The sequence below is a fragment of the Hemicordylus capensis genome, chromosome 4 (assembly GCF_027244095.1).
Source record: "Hemicordylus capensis ecotype Gifberg chromosome 4, rHemCap1.1.pri, whole genome shotgun sequence".
NCBI lineage: Eukaryota > Metazoa > Chordata > Lepidosauria > Squamata > Cordylidae > Hemicordylus > Hemicordylus capensis.
Window position 1 is genome coordinate 202,815,618 of NC_069660.1, and position 19,229 is coordinate 202,834,846.

Genomic DNA, 19,229 nt, shown 5'->3' on the forward strand with positions numbered 1-19,229 from the left:
CCCCCCCCCGCTCTCCTATTACCATAACAACCAACTACAGCCAATGTGTCAGTGAACTCCTTCTTAAGCAACAAGTGCAGGAGCAGCAGCCACCACCTGAAAAGACTCCTCTCACATGCGCATGTTCGCTCTATTGATCAGTAGTCATCAGGCTTGTTTGGGAAAGTTCACTTCTTGCTGACTAGAAAAGGGGGGACTCATCCATCCCTCTTCTTTCCTTCAGAAGACGGGGGTGGGGGATTAACAAAAACAAAAGTCCCCAGTAGATTGAGATTTTCTACATGGTAAAAAGAAACTAAGAGTACAAGCAGAAGGCAAAGCTTCATTCCAGCAGAACTGCAGGAGGTCTTCTTGCTTCTATGTGGACTTTGAGGTGTTATTTGCTGCTGTTGCTGAACTAGGAAGGGCGCCCCCCCCCCCCCGGCTCCACTCCACAGAAAGGTTGAATTTAAGTAAGACAGCAAACGCAGGGGTGGGGGGGGAGGAATAACTCTGTAGAGAGGAAGGAGACAAAAAAGAAGAGTAGGCCAAAAAGGGTAAGGGGAGGAAGCGAATAAGACAAGAAGTCTGTAAAAGGAAGGGGGCAAAAAAGGAGAGGAAGAGGAAATCAGCAAGCAAGCACAGAGTCAAGTTTTTTAAGGGGAAGCAGGCAAGTGAGAGAAAGCACAAGCACCATAGCAACCAGGAAGTCCATGCATGAGGGAGAGGAGACTAGAGCCGCTGCACTCGGCAGCCAGCAAGTGGTAAGAGGAAGTGCCCAAAGAGAAAGCATGCACAGAGAGGCTGTCACTTGGGAGGCAGGCGGGCTCAGAGATGAAGCTCTTGCCCGCCGCCTCCCTCCCCCGAGTTCCTGCACACCCGCTGGCAGCCCCTGTCCCCACTGCGTGGGCATGGGGCAGTGGTAGGGTTCTGGGGAAGCCCCCCCCCCCCCGAACATTTGGAGGCCCCCAGAAAACAGGAGGCCACGGACCAAATCCCCATGGTCCATGGTTAAGTACTCCTCTGCAGCCCATATTGACTCCGATTTATGCTTATACATGCTTTATATATTCTTATTCTAACTTGCCACACTTCCTCCCGCAGTAAGGCCTCTGAACAGAGGAGAAAATCATCTCCTCCTTCAGCCTCCATGCTATCTATATTGTTCATTCAGGGGCTTGCTACATTCACCAAGTGAGTCCTAAACCAGCCCCTGTAATGGCTTCTGGGACTAGGGAGCAACCTCATTTGATCCTAATCTATTACAGGAGCTTGGCAACTGTCACTGCAGTATCTCTGTTTTAGTCAGGAAGCACCCAAGTAGAGAAAATGCTGTATGTCTCCCCAGACTCAGTGCCACCATGGAACCTGGCCTAGGGATCTGTTGTATGCTCTAGCTAGGCAGAGTCTACTATACAGTTGAGCTGTGGAAACCTACTACCACAATGGATATTTAGATATCACTCTTCAACAAAATTCTGAAAGCAGCTTACATAGAAAAATAAATAGTACATAAATAAGATGATCCCCTGTCCCCAAAGGGCTCACAATCTAAAACTTGCTACATCTTCCACATCTGTTAGAATGTGGTTTCTTTGAAAGACAATGTGTCCAATTCAGCATTTTAAAAACTAATTATTAGTCCAACTTGACTGTTGTTTCCCACAACCTGGCTCATGTAATTTTGACAAACAAGCCCAAGGTTGGTTGGTATGATTATGTGACAGTGTGGGATGCGGTCTGTAAGAAATGGCTGATTTTCCTATTCTCCAGATGAAGTCCTCTGAATAAGTGGGCAAAACTTTGTTTATAACATCAAGAGTCTGTGGGCCAAACTAAATGTTATGTTAATTGTGTTCTTGGCCCTGACATGATCAATTTTTCCTTGCTAATTAGCAGCTATATGGGGCCATGGTATGGACAAGGGGGGCTTTGCATGGCCCAGTGTGGTCCCTGTAGCAGCTGCTGTTTGTCTTCTTGGGATGCAAGTTCTCACCGGTGCCAGTGGCAGCTTCCTTCCTTGGGCAAATAGTAAGTCTCCCTGCTACAGCTGTTATGAAGTCCTTGGTTTCTGATATGAGTATAGGGGTTTTTCCCCCAAGTGTGGCTGTGTTGTGAAATGTACAAAAGACAAAAGTGGGAGCTTGAGGTAGAATCCAACCCTAGTAATGAATCAGGAGAACTTCATAGAAGCACACAGTGCTTCTGTGTCACCTCCACTAGGGAAGGGACTGGTCAAATCCACCTCCAGTTATTCACAGCCCCCCACTTGTTTCTGAGCAAATAAGAGGTACTCATTCTTAAACAATCTTCTTCTTCTTCTTTTTTTTAAAGATATCCAGTTTTTTGAAGCACAAAAGCTGTTTAACAAACAGGTGATGATTTATTCTTAAACAATATTTCCATCAGAAAAAAAATTAACAGTTGTATCGAAAAAGGAGGTATATAGCACTTCAAGACAGCCAAGTGAAGCTGGCTATCAAGACTAGCTCTAAGGTTTAGGCTGTAGCATTTTCTAAAAAAATTAGAAACCAAGTTCACAGGAATGATGTACAAATGCTCTGTCTGCTCCCTGAGTATACTGCCACTCCCAAATAGTTGGTAGTTATTTCTGTAAACATGATTAGATGGGTGTGTGGTGATCACTCCACTACAAACCAAATGTTGGTTTAGTACAGCATCACAAATGCTTTTTAAAAATCCGTATTTACAATGGTGAGAAATATCAAGATTCACATGCCTGGGAAAGTGGTTAGATTATAATTGTATTCTCAAGCCGTTCAAGGTGACAAGAATTCATATTGATTTGAATATAAAGCCCCAGAGTGATTATGTGAATAGCTAATTCTTTCAGTATTAAATATATCATGTATGAACATGCTCCATGTTTGGTAGCAAAATGCTGCAGGAATCAGGTCAGATGTAGATAGGGTTGCTAAGATTCCACTGCCTGAATAAGGGACACAAGGTGTGGGGGTCATCCCAGGGATAATCAGAAGCCTGAGTAGCAATGCATGCGTAAAAAAAACACAACCAGCCCCACCACCACAGCACAAGCCCCATGATTTCAAAAAGCTTCTTGTTCACATAGCCCATCCCACAGACATGGAACAAGCGTCAGGTGAAAAAGAGAATCCCCCAGGTTTATACACAGGCTACATCCGCCATCCCCCGCCCCTCGCCTTGCCTTGCCTTGCCTTGCCTTGGCTGTCAATGAAAGCTTCACTGAAGGGCTGCTTTATCTGCCAGAAGTGGTGAGTCAGTTAGCGGGAGTCTGTGTGTATTTATATTTGATAAGTAAAGGATTAGGAAGATGTAAATAAACCCAGTCAATTCCTCTTGCAAGTTTGCAGAGCAACTGGAGCTTCTTTTGTGAACTTTGCTGTTTCTTCCACATTATAACATGGACTTAACCCAAACTTCAAAGGTCTCAATGCAAATGCATTAAGGGCTAAGGGAGAGCCCTAGGCTCTGCCAATGGGGGACGGGGGAGCGTCCTGTAAGGGACAAGCGATTTTTGCTTCCAAAATGCGACTTTCCGTATAATACGGGACTGTTGGCATTGCTAAATGCAGAAGAACCATGCTCATTCCACAACTGTCAACTTGCTTTTCTCCAGACACCTCTCTTAACTCAGATGGCTGTTCTAACAGGGGTGAAGCCACCATTGGGCCAACGGGTTCAAAGAAACCAGGACACCAGAGGCGTAACTATAGGGGGGGCAGGGGGGCACGTGCCCCGGGCGCCATCTTTTCTGGTCACGTGGGGGGCGCCGCCATGACAATTTTTAAAAAATTTTTCTTTAATTTTTTTGTTAATACAAATGTTTCCTGCTCAGTGCAGCAGCGCTGCAGCAGTCAAGGGAGCGCGTCGGCGCCCCCTCCGCCACGAGCGGTCCCTTCCGCGTTGCCCGCGCCCCCCCCCCATTGCTTTGCTGGCGCCTGGCGGCCAGTCAGTGGCTTGGCTTGGCGGCGGGCGCTTGTGAGGAAAATCCTAAGTATAATGTAGTAAGTTGGGGGTCGCGGGGGGACGCCATTTCAGTGCTTGCCCCGGGCGCCGTTTCCCCTAGTTACGCCTCTGCAGGACACCGACCAATCAGGGGCCGCGAGAGTGGCCCCGACACGCCCCCCGTGTCTGACGTCAGACGCGGGGAGGCCAGTTTAGCTCCCGAGTTGGGGCCGCGCAGCCCCTTCAGGAGCTAAACAAAGGCTGGTGCTGTGTTCGGAGCGCCAGCCTGGAGCGGCTCTTCCCTGCAAAGGCAGGGAAGAGCCACTCCTGGTTGTGTGCTGCAAACACAGCGCCAGCCTAAGCAGCTCCTGAAGGGGCCGCACGGCCCCTTCAGAAGTTGAAAGGCTGGTGCTGCTTTCGCAGGGAAGAGCCCCTCCTGGGCTGTGCTGCAAAGGCAGTGCCAGCCTTCGCTTAACTACCGAAGGGGCCACACGGCCCCTTCGGCAGTTAAAGGGCAACTCTCCCCTCTGAGTCTCTGGGCTGAAGGAGCCTCAAGGCTCCGGGGGGGGGGTATGAATGGCGTTTGGCTCTCCAAGGGAGCCCGCCTCAGCCGCAGCCATGGAGCTGCTGCCAGCAGGACCAGCCAGCCACCCTTTCAGCTCAGCGCGTGGGCCGGGCTCTGTCCCAGGCAGACTCGCTCGCCTCCTGCGCCCAGCAAAGCCTCGTGGAGAGACGCGAGCTGCGGAGTGAGCGTGCACTTCTCCGCTCCATTCCTTCGCCCGCCTGCCTTGCTGCTTCCAAGCGCTGTTGCTTATTCTGCTGCCTCATATTCTGGCTTCCTGCCTTCGCGTTGCGCTGCTCACGCCCAGGTCAGCTAGAGAGGGATCATTGGGGCAGTTAAGTTTCCCTTCAGAGTCTATGGGGGCTGTTTGGGAGGCGGGAAAAGTGTGCAATGTGGGCCGTCCTGTTGCAGCTCTTCCCTCGCCACTACTACCGCTCTTGATTTAGAAACGTTCCTTCCTGCTGCTGCTGCTGCTGCCCTTCTCCTCCTCCCACCAGTACCGCCTCCAGTCACTCTTCCCCCCAAGTCTGGCTGGGCAGGAGGGCGGGCCTCGATAATTCCCTCAGTCCTGCAAGCCTCCTCCAAGGTGATGTTCAACTAACTAACAGCTTTGCTCGGCATTTATATAGCCGCTGTCCCGGCTGCACTTGTTGCTGGTTGCTGCGCCGCCCCTCTTTCAGGCAGTGCAATCAACTTTTCCAGCCCACGAGCAGATGGGGAGATAAAGATGGAAGTCAAGAGGAATAGAGGAATGTCTTTCTGCAGCTGCGCCTGTTCAAATTAAGTGACATTATTCCTGTGCTAATTACTACACATTCGGGTCTTTTTAAACAGCCTTCATTGCAAGATTCCTTTAAGCAGTTTATTATTTATAATAAAGTTAAATTAGAATTAGTTACCAGTTGTTTGTCAGATGCAAAGAAGCGAGTTCTAGTCCAATATCATAGGTCATAATAAGTTACTTTTTCTCTGCTCTGACCCGAAGAGACCCTGTGGGGTGGAGTTTGTTTTCATCTGGCTCCCCCTACTCCCTTCTGGATTGAGAGAGGGACCCTGGCTGCAGCGGCTTCTGTGCCAAAGGGGCCGCGCAGTAGGGGTGTGCACGGAACCGCCAACTGCGGTCCGGCACTGGGGTGGGGGGGTCCCTTTAAGAGTGGCGGAAGGGTTTACTTACCCCTCCCGCCGCTTTCCCACTCTGGCGCCCGTAATCCGTAGAGTAATTGGGGCGGCAGGACACCTCCCTGCCGCCCCTTCCCCAGCGTGGCTTGAAATCCCAGGAGTCCTTGACGTGCGCACGCTCATCTCTGTGACGTGCGCGTGTGCCAAGGACTCCTGGGATTTCAAGCAACATCGGGGAAGGGGCGGCAGGGAGGTGTCCTGCTGCCCCAATTACTCTACAGATTACGGGCGCCAGAGCGGGAAAGCGGCGGGAGGGGTAAGTAAACCCTCCAGCCGCTCTTAAAGGGACCCCCCACACCCAAACCGGACCGCCCAGGTCGGGACCGGTCCAGAGGCTATTTTAATGGCCTCCGGACCGGTCCGGGCCCATCCCTACCGCGCGGCCCCTTCGGCAGTTAAAGGGCAACTCTCCCCTCTGAGTCTCTGGAGCTGAACGGAGCCTCAAGGCTCCGTTCAGCCAGACCACGCCCCCGTGTCTGACATCAGACGCGGGGGCAGGGTCAGTGGGGCCGCAGAGGTGGCCACACACAGGCCACCGGCGGTCCCACTCCGCTCCTGTGTGCTAAATAACTATTTCTGGAATCCCTTCAGACACTTTGCCTCCCTGCCCTCCACTCCTGGCTCTGCTACATTCTTACTCAACAATTCACTTTTATTATTGCTTCAATCGCAACACTGCTTCTGGGATTTTATTATGTACTCTCTGAGTGTGGAATGTATTAGCCCCGGCCCTGTATCACAAACTGTTGAGCCACTGTGTTAAGTGTTAAAACTATATATGCTTTATATTTGGCTTGCTAGAAGCACAAATGACCAGGCTCAAACTGCTGTAATGTGTGTGGGACGACCTGTGCAGAGAGAGAGAGAGAGAGATGGGGATGGGTGCAACCCTGTTAATGCTCTTGGATCACTCAGCGACTTTTGATACTATTGACCATAGTATCCTTTTGGAGGGAATGGGACAACTCTCTGCGGTCACCTCACTGTGGGACATCTCAACTGCAGGGACAACTCAATGCGAATCTCCAACAAACATTTCAAAACAGCTCCCTGCTCTCTCTTCGCAAACAACAGCCCGCCCTACACTTCAAGTGCCTCACACTTCAAAACAGTTCCCTGCTCTCTCTATAGGGATGGGAAGTGGGCGTTGGCCACAGAGTTGGCCCATTCCCTACCCTGGGGGCCCCCCAAATCCTCTTTTGTTTGTCCTGGGTGGTGTGGTGGTTTGTGCCCTGAAGAACCTGCGCGTTAAAAAATGATGCTTAACTTGCAGTGGAGGGACCTCCAAAGATCTTTAGGTCCAGGCTCCAAAATTACATAGGCGCACCTCTGGCTGTTTAACATCTACATGAAACCACTGGGAGAGGTCACCTGTAGATTTGGCCTGTGGTGTCATCAGTATTTATTAATTTATCAAATTTGTATACCGCCCCAAACGTTCGTCTCTGGGCAGTTTATAATAACATAAAACCAGTTAAAAACATATGCAAAAACTTAAAAACACTTTAATAATTTAAAAATAACCAGAGATTATTTCTCTGGGGTTTTTTTTCATACAGGGAGTATGCGGATGATACTCAGTTGTATCTCTTTTTTTCATCAGATGCATGTGAGGCAATGACTGTCCTGAATCAGTGCCTGGATGCAGTAATAGATTGGATGAGGATAAACAAGTCGAGGCTTAATCCAAACAAGACAGGAATGCTGCTGGTCGGTGGTTCCTCTCTCTGCCCAGGTGAATGATGCTCAACCTAATCTAAATGAGGTTGCACTTTAAGGACCAGGTTCACAGTTTGGGGGTGCTCATCAATCCAGTACTGTCACTAGAGGCTCAAGTGGTCTCTGTGGTTCAGAATGCCTTTTAACTGCTTTTGGCGTGATTATTTGGTCATGCCAACTGTGACCTTACCTGGACAGAGATAGCTTGACCACAGTTATTCATGCTCTAGAAAGCTCTCAGATTACTGCAATGCATTATACATGGGACTGCCTTTGAAAATGGTCCAGAAACTTTAGGAGGTACAAAATAGAGGTGAGGTGGGTGGTAACTAGGGAGGGGGCCTTTTCAGCAGTTGCACCCTGTTTATAGAATAGCCTCCCCAGTGAGGTTCACCTGGCTTCATCACTTTGTTATTTTAGCCCAGTTTATGCGCAAACCACATACCCTGTGTCTAACATCAGATGCTGATGTGATGTCACTACTTTCTCGAGCCAGGTCTTCTGCATGCTTCTCTGTAATCCTGTAAGGGGTAGAAAAGATGGATTGTAGTTCCAGTGTCAAATGAATGAACAGCCAAGTGCATTTTCCCTGGTTTGTTATGGAAACACTCTTGATAAACCAATAACACCATGTGCATCTGGACTGATTGCTCCTTAGGCAAGGAAGGCTTAAATTGAATGTGATAGTTCCCTCCTGCTGGCTTTCTGCGTACAGATATGGGGCGCTGGCTTCTAGGGGACAGTCCTTGGTAACTTGCACTGAATATTAATAATAATAAGTATTATTATTATTATTTTGCATTTATATCCCGCTCTTCCTCCAAGGAGCCCAGAGCGGTGTAGTACATACTTAAGTTCCTCCTCACAACAACCCTGTGAAGTTGGTTAGGCTGAGAGAGACATGACTGGCCCAGAGTCACCCAGCTAGTATCATGGCTGAATGGAGATTTGAACTCAGGTCTCCTCGGTCCTAGTCCAGCACTCTATATGCCCCAATATGGAGATTCTACTGCTTTACGTAGTGATGGGGGTTGTAACGTGTATATCCATTTGCCGTTAGTAGCATCATCACATCTTATGGCATAAGTTACTTGGAAATATTTCCATTTTGCCCACATGATGTCTTTTATGGCAATGTGTATCTGAAGTGGTCTGTATACAGCTCCTATTGGGAGCATGCTATTGTAATATTTTTAAACACCAAAAAATATCAATCTGAGGAAGCATCATTTACAAGCTTACAATCTGTGTCTCCCATTTAAGGGTGTATGGTGTAACAAACAAAATATGCATTTCATTGAACTTGCTATTTAAAAAAAAGAATTTAAACTGTCTGGGCAGTATAAGATTTATAATGGCCTTAACTTTTCATTTCCTTCTTTTTAAACACATGCATTTTGAAAATGGTGTGACAGGTAAGTGGAATGCAACCACTTAGTCACCATTATTGCTGTTTTCAATGTAAGATTTCCTTGGCTTTTGAATGATTTATTTTCAGAAACCATCACGGTTCTAACAATACCTGTGTTTTTTTCCATAAGCCCATGATGTTAAGCTATGACAAGAGGATGGAGTGCGGCAATTAAATGTTAATAATGTGCTTCAGATGTGCTTTAGCTACTCCAAATGGGTACTTAAAATATGCCCTGAATGGCCACGATGCGATTACATTGATAACTGTTGGATGTTTAATGTCTTTAAAATGTTCAGCATAAATATTTTATACTAAAAGATAGCAAACCTACTGGCCATAATTCTGAGGCTGCCTAGAACTTGGAAGTGCCCTGCTAAGGACATTGGCTGACATGCCAACTAAATTTACTACAGAAAGGCCTACTGAAATTCAGTAGTCCTTTAGAGTAACTCCTGAGTAGTGCTATTGAGTAATTTAGTCAGGATGTCAGCCATCCCTAAGCAGTAGAACATTTGTCATTTGTAACCCTGCCTACTTATATACTCTCATGCACACTAAGGGCATGTTCCTGCCAAAGTGAAGTACTTAAATCATCTCATTGAATTCAATGAGAGAGTTAAGCACATGTTTAGTCTTTCCCATTGAAATGTCATAGGATGTAAAGAGCTTAAATTTGACTGGATTGTATCTTAACAAGTTGCTGAAGGCTGGGGCAACTTTACAAAGACCAATGCTCTGAAGACTTATGTGATGCTGTCAAGGTGTGAAATATGAGCAGGTGTTGCCTTGTCAATGATGAATAGAAAGAAGAGTGGGGAAAGTAGGCCTCTGAAGGAAGAGTGGGAAATAAATGCAAAACATTTAAGGTATGATTGAGAACAACGTATGTGCTTCTAATTCCCCTTGATTTTAATGGGAGAGTTGAGCAGGTGCTCAAGTCTCTTCCACTGAAATAAACAGGAATCAAAAGTGACTAATTCTGGCTAGATCATGCCCTTAGTAAATAATGAGAACTTCTGTAGGTTCTTGCCATGTGTTACCCTTACCAAAATATCACAATGAGACCAAGAGGTACCGTTTAAAGTGGTGTTTCTTATAGTTGGTTTCACATGTAGTGCCAAACTTGACGTTGACAATAGCTGCTGGAGTCCCACCAATGTGTGAGAGCCCTACTTTCAGTCCCAGTAACAATATGCTGAATCTGGATGTGTCATACATGAACCCACCAGCTTTGGCATATCCTTCCCTATTTGCAGCATAGGGCCAGACGTCTGTCCCTCACTTCAAATATAAGTCATAGATGTCTGGTTTTGTGTCGCAAGTAGGATATGCCGCGATTGGTAGGTTCATATGGCATGCTGAATCTCAGCCTATCATTACTGAGACCAAACATAGGGCTCATGCGGTCTTCATGGGGCTGTGTGGCAGTTCACAGCAACTTCAGGCTCGGTGCTGCACATGATGTCAACCATTATGTAGCAGTGGGAAAGCAACTGTTCCTATCCAAACAAACATAGTACCTCTCCAGTGGCTGTGGCTGCTGCCTCCTCTGGGGTGTATGTATGTTTAGACTGTGAGCCCTTTTGGGACAGGGAACCATTTTCTCCCACCCTTGCTATGTAAAGCACTATGAGAAGTTTTTCTGAAAAGCAATATAGAAATATTTGTATTAATATTATTATTTCAGTGGGTGAGAGTGAAATACATGCTTATGTCTTCTCCTGGAATCAGTGGGACTTAAAACAACCACTTTGGCGGGACCATGTTTATAGTTTGGAGAGGAATATTTAATGGGCATTTGGGCCTATGATGGGACATGCCATCACCACTAAAGAATTCATTTTCTTTTTACTTAATAGTTTTCACCTGAAATGTGCGAGCTGATACAATTCAAAGAAATTGGATTGAAAATTGACTTAGTGCTCCATGAACAAAATTTCTTCCCATTCACAGAAAGAGTTAGACTCATGGGAGGGGTTCTTCCATCAGCAACAGGGTTTGTCCATTAAGCACAAATCTCCATCCATGATAGGAAGGAATTGCTGTTTATGCAACTCTAAGTTAGAATCCAACCAATATGGGTTTTGTTTTGTTTTTAAAACCACATTTTTAAACCCACCAACCTGCATTTTGCGGGTACCGTGTTGTGCTCCTAATGCTGTCATTAGAAGAGAAGTTGGGCTTATTAGGTTGGAATCCTTATACTGGTGCTGTATTTTCCGGTTCTCGTTAAAATTGGTTTTTGGACAGGCGGGTTTAGCCTCTTTGGTTATGAGGGATGGTTTCAATTCAAGCTGGAAACAAGCTGTGTTGAGTAAGTTTTCTCTTTTTGGCCTTTCCATAGAAGATTTGCATACTGTAGGAATTGAGCAGGCTAGGAAGTTAGTTAAGCAACGTGTGCTGGATATAGAAATTCAACAAGAAGTGCATGGATCAAGCATGGTTTATACTTTGAGAGTCAAGCTACTAATTTTAAACCTGCTAAGTATTTTGACGTTGTGCTTGTTCCTAAATTTATACGAGCTCTCCCTTTAGGGCAATTAAATGTTCTTTCCACAGCAGTATTGGAAAGCAGATTTAAGGGAGTTACGCTATCTTTACAACTTTGCCCATGTGGTAAAGGGGTTATAGAATCCACCTTGCATGTTATCCTTCATTGTGATTTTTATATTGAACCCTGTGTAAGACTTATATCTCCCATGTTAGATAATTTGCCTGGTCGCCGGTCTGATGAATTTTATTTAAATTATCTTTTAACTAATGTGAATAATGATATTATCTCTGTCATGGCCAGATTCTGTTATATTGTTTGTAAAATGCATACTGTTTTAATTGTTTGTTGGTCAATGACCGAATAAACTTATCTATCTATCTACCCACAAAAGGTTTAAGCAGGTATAAGAATATAGATTTTAACAGAATTTTGGTTTTACTCCACTTTTGCTTTCTGGGTTATTTGGTTTCACTGAGTCACGATTTCAAAGTCATATCTATAACCAAAACAATTGTATGCCTGCAGGCAGGGTCTGTTCTTTTAAAACTCAATTATTGTACAGCATCTAGGTTTTTATAAATAATGTATAATAAAGAAACATGCAGGCCTTCTAATAATATTAATATTTATTATTATTAATATAATGGGTTATGCATTTTTCCTTTGTAATAGTTGGATTATTAGGATTCAAACTTTAAAGAAACTTACCAGAATCACAAGTTGCTGTCTCTCCAAATGATATAACTAAAGCTCAGATAAAACTGTCATCTTTGCCATTTGTGATGAACTATGGAAGTGCTTATTAGCAAGTGAAAATACAGTGAATGTGGATCCAGGAATGGGGGAGAGGGAGAGGAAAGGCAGTATTCCTAAACCCTGTAAAATTAAAATGTCAAACAGCACTGAGGCTGAAGGAGTATTATTAATCCCTTTAAGAACATCCTGGATAATATTATGTAAAGCCTGATGTCTGTTATTACCTCAGCATTTGCCCCACAGGCTGTCCTTATGCTGATCATCCTAACAGCTTTCATAGCTGTGGGTCAAGAACTGCCACTCCTGTCAAAAGACATTTTCTAATGAACTTGCTGTGGGCAGCTGACGGATGTGTCAGAAGTGCCTAGAGAAGGGAAAGGGAGGTGACAGTTTTGCCATTACAGGACAAAAGGGTGGGTAATGAATATTGCAACTGTGCAAATGTGGCTGCTGGGGAAACACATTTCCCTTTCATGTATCTAAGGGATCTTTAGCACATATGTAAGCCTGAGGCATGCACAGGAATAACTATTGCTGCATATACTGGCATTAGAATTCTCCTCTTAATCACTTTTTCAATACATCTGATTGAATCAGCAGATTCGTGCCATATTATGCATCTCATATCAGGCTGTACCACCTCAGAGTGCAGGTGAGGGATTGAATCCGGCTACCACCTGCTCTCTTTGTTATCTGCAGTGTGAAGTGACACAATCCAGCAATAATAAAATATTGCATCCTCAAATGCATCTGCATATGAAAACATACAAAACAAACTTATCAGGAAAAGGCTGCAGGCTAGTCTTCTCCTTGATGTGCTGGTTTTCTATATGCAGGGAGCTGTAGATGCAGGGGAAAAATCAAACATGCTTGCTAACTCAAGTTTTAGTCACATCTTGCTTGCACTACTGTAAAGCGTTGTGCATGGGGCTGCCCTTGAAGAGTATTTGGAAACTCCAACTTGGTAAAGCAGATTTGTTTGTTTCTGGATCCAGATCAGGGTGCTGCTTGTCACCTTGAAAGCCCTAAATGGCTTGGCCCCATGACATTTAAGGGACCCCCTACCTACTTATTCAGATATTTTGGTAGGGTCTCTGCTCTGTGTGCCTGAACCATCCAGAATTGGGCTGATGAGCATGCAGAATAGAGTCAGGGAAGTCACACTCACACACCATGCTGCCAAGGCAGCAGTGGTGGCACGTGAGCATCAGAAGGGTGGTGGCAGCAGGCAGGCCTATAGGGTGGCAGTCATGGTGATGGGAGGCTGGTGCTTCTGCCCCTCTTTATGCCCATGTGACTGTCTCACACTGCCTCATGAAATGGTCGACCTTGCACAGATCCTGTACCACTGCTGTGCCTAGGCTACAGAAAGAGCCACCCCAGGGAAGTTTCAGTAGTCACTGGGAAGCTTCAGTAGTCACTGAAAACATGGCTCTTTCACCATGCTTGTTATCAGGTCTGAATGGTAGGCTTCCTTAAATTCTTGTTCTGTGTTGCAAGTGATCTGTATTTTAAGATCTGCTGTAGTCCTTTTTTGTTGTTGTTCTTTTTGAAACTGTAAATATATTTATTGTTCTTTCTAAACTTTCATAATCTGCTTTGGGTGCACTGCTGCCAAAAAGTGGGAAACACAATATTATAATAAATAAAAAGCTGCCCCCTCTGTAGCCCAAAGGGACACAGTTCAAGAAAACTTATCATTTGCTTGTTTCTGGTGATGATTGTATGAGCTGTTCCTTAGTTGGCAAGCATTAAAAAAAAAATCCCCACTTCACCTGTTATACAAGGCTGTTCTGTTTCACACATGTTACCAATATGATAACAAAACTATTCCTTACTTGTGTTAGCACAGGGCTTGACAAATCCCAGGCACCAGGGTGCCAAGGCACCTAGAAATTTAACTGTGGTACCTAGACTAGTAGAGTTTATTAAATAGAAACTGTCTTTGTCCCAGGCAGCCCTGTTTTTGTTCTGTTACATGTAAAGGGGTGTAGTGGATTAAAGCCTTTGTCTCAGAACAAGCTCATGTGAGAGAAAGAAAATGCTGAATCATTCCTGCTGAACTGCCTGGCTAGGCTTCTCCTAGAACTATTCTGCATAATTGGTAGGTTCAAAATGCTGCCACCAAGCACCCTGGTCACTATGCACACACCCTCCTTAAATTGAGACTTGTGGCTGGAAATGGGAGTTGACAGTTCCAGTCTCAAAAAGGTTGGAACACAAAGCTTAACTTCCTAACTTAATTAGGAACACATACAAAACAATAATAAACCAGAATATTATAGATCAATAAAAAACAAAATTTAGATCCTTAAATGGAACTTGCTAGATACAGAACTATTGTATTTGAGACACAAGACTGGATTTCAACGACAGAAAAGCCAATCAAATATTTGGGGATTAATATAACAGCAAATAACAAAAAGACTTGTTTAAGAATAATTATTTACCTTTGTGGAGCCTTATTATGGCAGATCTAACCAGGTGGAAAAAATTAACTCTTTCTTGGCTGGGAAGCATAGCATCTGTCAAAATGAATATTTTACCAAGAATGGACTTTTTATTTCAAAGGATCCCTATTAAAATTGAGGATAAGGCACTGAATACGTGGCACAGTAGAAATTCTTTTATCTGGGTTAATAAAAAACCAAGAATTAAGTTCAGGGTCATGCAAGATGTAAAAGAATGGGGAGGACTGGCTGTCCTTAATTTGAAGTTATATCACCATGCCAGTTGTTTGAAATGGATTTCAGACTGGATTAGAGAACCATATGGTTCGATGATGGCTATGGAAGGGTCTGACCTTCGAGAAGGGCAACATAAGTATTTATGGACTAATACAAAAAGGAAAGATCATGACATAAAATCCCATACAATTAGAAGTAGTTTATTACATGTTTGGGACAAATATAAGAACAGGATAAGTCTGGAGCTATTGCCTTTGGCATCTATCTTAAATATCTTTTTTCACGGAGAAGAAAATTCTAGAAACTTTACCCACTGGAGAGAGAAGGCATATAACTTGCAAAGCTTAACTATAGGAAAAACTATAGGAAAAACAAAAACGAAACCCATCCAGACTCTTGCTTTGGAATGGTCCAAAAAGCCGTCATGGTTTCAATTAGTACTACAGTGTAGAAAGAAATACAAAGACAAGGTGGCAAACTTAGAGACTTAACAGAATTCGAAGTATTAATTACTAAAAATACTGATCATTTACTGGGATTGATATATAAGTTGCTATAGAAATATGATTCAGAAACAGATCAAATATGATCCAATATGATTCAGAAACAGAACAGGTAAAAGACTGTATGATTAAGTGGATGCAAAATTTAAACAGGACAACTTACATGCAACAATGGGAATATCAATGGAAGGTGAACATTAAATTTACAGCAAATAGCACCTTAAGGGGAAATTGGTATAAAATGTATTTCCGCTGGTATATTACTCCTATGATGATTGCAAAGATAGACAGTAATTATTCTTGAGATTGTTGGAAGTGTAAGAGCCATGACGGGACATTTTATCATATGTGGTGGACATGTAGCAAAGCCCAACAATTCTGGGGGGAAGTTCACCGTAAGATGCAAGAAATGTTAAACATAATTTTCCATTATTCTCCAGAGGTTTTTTGTTGTTGCTGTTGTTGTTAAATATGACCAAATCCTATATTCCTACCAAGTATACGGAGCTGTCTTTGTATTTGATTACTGCAGCCAGGATCTTATACACCGCTAACTGGAGACAACAAATAATCCCAAGTGTAGATGAGTGGTTATTAAAGCTATGGGAATATGCCCCTATGGCTAAGGTTACTTATGGAATACTTCAGATGAAACATTTGTTTCAGTTTGGGAACCTTTCATAATTTGCAATTTAGCACAGAGTCAACACCCTCATCCAAGATTTGGTTTTTCTTTCTAGAATAAACGGCCAATTAAAGTGTTATCTCTGCTTTTTTACAATTCTTGGCAAGGGTAGGTGTGTGTGTGTGTGTGTGTGTGTGTGTGTGTGTGTGTGTGTGTGTGTGTGTTGGGAGAGTTGAGTACAGAGGGCTGTTGAATTCCCGAATGATGTATGTAATTATGAGATGTTCAAGAAAAGTTAACTGTAAAGCTACTTTTATCTTTCTTCTTTTTCTATGTTCCTTTCCTATTTCTGTTATCGTGTTGGAAAAATAATAAAAAGATATTTTTAAAGAAAAACAGTAATAAACAATAACATGTCAAAACATTTAAAGTCTCTTGTCCTGTTGTCTCCACCCTCCCCAAGGGCCCATTAGGGTCCAGTGGAGTCTTCAAAGGGACCTTGTGACAATGCATCTGCCACAATATTTGTTTTCCCCTGGATATGTTCCACATTGAAGTCATACTCCTGGAGGGCCAGACTCCAAACTTCTTTTTGTGTTGAGTCATTTTGAACCTACCAATAATACAAAATAATTTTAAGAGAAGCCTAGCTAAGCAGCTCAGCAGAGATGATTCAGCATTTTCTTTCCCTCACGTGAGCTTGCTCTGAGACAAAGGCTGTAATCCGCTACAAGGGGATAAAGAGAAGTCCATTTATTCTCTATCTCTGCCACAATGTCTATCAAGCACAAACAACAGCATGGATTGCAGGAGTCCAGAAAAACAAATCCAGGACTCCAGAAATCCCATAATGCATCATGTGATGCAATGGCTGATTCCCCTGTGAGTCAGGTGCTCTAGGCACCTAACTCTGTGTGCATGTGGGCTGCATGCAGCCCAAGCATACACATGATCCTGAACATCCTCTAACCCTGGTTAAGGGCCAGGGTTAAGAGTTGGGGGTGGAAGCGCTGGGACTGGGAGCAATCCAGTGCTCCACATGAGCAGCCCAACCCAGGCTGAGCTGCTCATGTGAATAGCCTCATTATTTTTACACTATGGTCTGGTTCACACAATCGTTCAAATTTACATTTAATGTGGATTACCAACATTAGTGTCACTGTGTGAACCTACACCAATGTTGGAATCTTAGATTCATCTCGGGCCATAAATTACCATATTTACCAAAACAGAAGACAACTCTGAATTTAAAATGATCCCCTTTAAAAATAGAGATTAAATACAGATTTTATCTGTATTTACCAGAAGGGGGAAGAGGGAAAAAAGAGGACTCTGCATTTAAGACACACACACACCCCGCATGCACACACAATTTCTAACAGCAAAAAACTTGAGAAAAACCTAGTCTTGGATTTAATAAATACAGTGCCTTGGCATGGATTCACACAATCATGTGAATGTCAGTAACCCACATTAAACCTAGATTTGAATGATAGTGTGAACTAGGCTATTAATTGCCTACTCTCTTCCCGACCTCCTGCCAAAAAACAAGGCAAGCTCACACATGCAATTGACTTGCTTACTGTGTGACACCAAATTCCCCTTCCCCTTTTCTGTTTCAAAAGAAATACATTTCTTTTGAAACAGAAAAGGGGAAGGGGAATTTGCTGTCAAATGCTAGAAGATGTAGATATACTCCTCTTTGGTTATATCTTTTCCTTTTAATAGCGGTTTCTCTCATATTTTTCATTTCCATCTGATTTTGGACATCATGTTCTGCTGTACAAACTCAATGTTCCTGATCTCTACTAGCTTTCTTGCATTACATAAAAAATTCAGTGCCCTTAGTCTTTCATTCCTACTGCACCTAGGTATTTTGAACATTCAGAAGGTTCAAACAACATGCTAAGTAGAATTCTGTGACTTTTGCATCCAAGTAGGGTTTTCTTTAAATGAAGCAACCTCTGAAAGACTGTGTCTGAGCAGAAGATGCAGAGATGCAGATGCAGATGTGTATTTTTCCTTGCTAGTGAGTGGGCTCGGAGGAGCAGAAAATAATGTAATTTTGACCTCGTTAAGTGACACGTGTCTAGAAATACTTTGGATAAAGATGGAGGATATTGGATATCACTTCACCATACATGTACTTTTGCAGTGATGTTGACCTACGTTTGTGGAACTTGAAAGTGTGGTGAATGTTCTGCAATATGAAGGGTGGTATTCTATATCATGTGACATTGCAGAAGTTAGGCTATTACACACTGTAGAGTATTTTGAAGTGTTTTTGTACCATAAATCATTTACAAGTGACACACACCTCTGACATTGTTGCATGTTTGTGGGTGAATTCCTTGACAGTTTCCATTGTAAGGTGAATCTCAATGTAGATAATACATCCTGTGTGTTGACTATCCATTATTAGTATATGCCTGACTTCTTCAGTTACTTGAGACAGAGAAAGGATTAAAAGATAGATACATATTTCTGAAACACTGTATAATGTGGTGTTAAAGTATACAGAATGTTGCAGAGGTGCCCTTTGGGATATTCTAGAAAGCACCTTTTCAGGAATTAGATCATGTCAATTACATTTAAACATTTGTTAATTTAAACAATTTAATTAAAACTCACCATGCATAATTTGGTGTTCCACCACCAGGGACACTTAAGAAGTAAATTTTCCGATATTTTAGGTTTGAACTTTCACCCTCTACTCACTAGACAAATTATTGTTTCCAGCAATGGAAACATTGCTGGAATCTGACATAGGACAGAGGCGTATCTAGGGAAAATAGCACCTAGGGCAAGCACTGGAATTGCGCCTTCTGTCCAAACTTCCGACACCCATCTTTCAGATAACTTTACCATAATATCAGCTCAAAAATATAAGTCAAGCTCGTTCATCTTTTAATATTTCAAAAAATATTTAGCTGTGGGTATAGCCAGACCAAAAAGTGCTGGAAAACTACAAATTTCAGTATGCTGGGGCTCATGAAATACCCAAATACTATGTGGAGGTACACTTGGAAAACTAAACAGAAGTGCCTGTCTAATTCTCTACTATGCATTGTAGCATCACTGTTACATAAGTTTTAAAAATAAATGGAGAATTTGGCTTTTCCCAGATATTCTGAAAATTCAAGGATATGCAGAGTGAACTGTGTCACTGCTTGGAATATATTCTATTTTATATATCTACTAGTGTTTTAAGCCCATTTTTAAGCCACGGGCGCTAGTAGGGCGGCTGCTGTCACTGTCTTTCCTCTCCCCGCGCTCGGCCCGCCCTCTCCCCCTCACCCGGCTTCCTCCACCACCTCGGCCGTTTTGCTCTTCCCTGCGCTCGGTCCGGATCCTGGCTCCACC

General features: G+C 43.5%; 2 long non-coding RNA genes across 2 annotated transcripts in view; one reads left to right on the top strand and one right to left on the bottom strand.

The window, feature by feature from the left end:
- Positions 1–19,229, bottom strand: part of LOC128322492 (uncharacterized) — a 35,614-nt gene that overhangs the window by 5,255 nt on the left and 11,130 nt on the right. The window contains exon 2 of the long non-coding RNA XR_008305740.1: positions 7,833–7,908. This is a non-coding gene — a long non-coding RNA (uncharacterized LOC128322492). The remainder of the gene's footprint in view (positions 1–7,832; positions 7,909–19,229) is intronic.
- Positions 92–16,280, top strand: LOC128322491 (uncharacterized). Its single transcript, XR_008305739.1, has 4 exons — positions 92–743; positions 2,314–2,354; positions 7,272–7,403; positions 8,929–16,280. It is a non-coding gene; the product is annotated as an uncharacterized LOC128322491 (long non-coding RNA).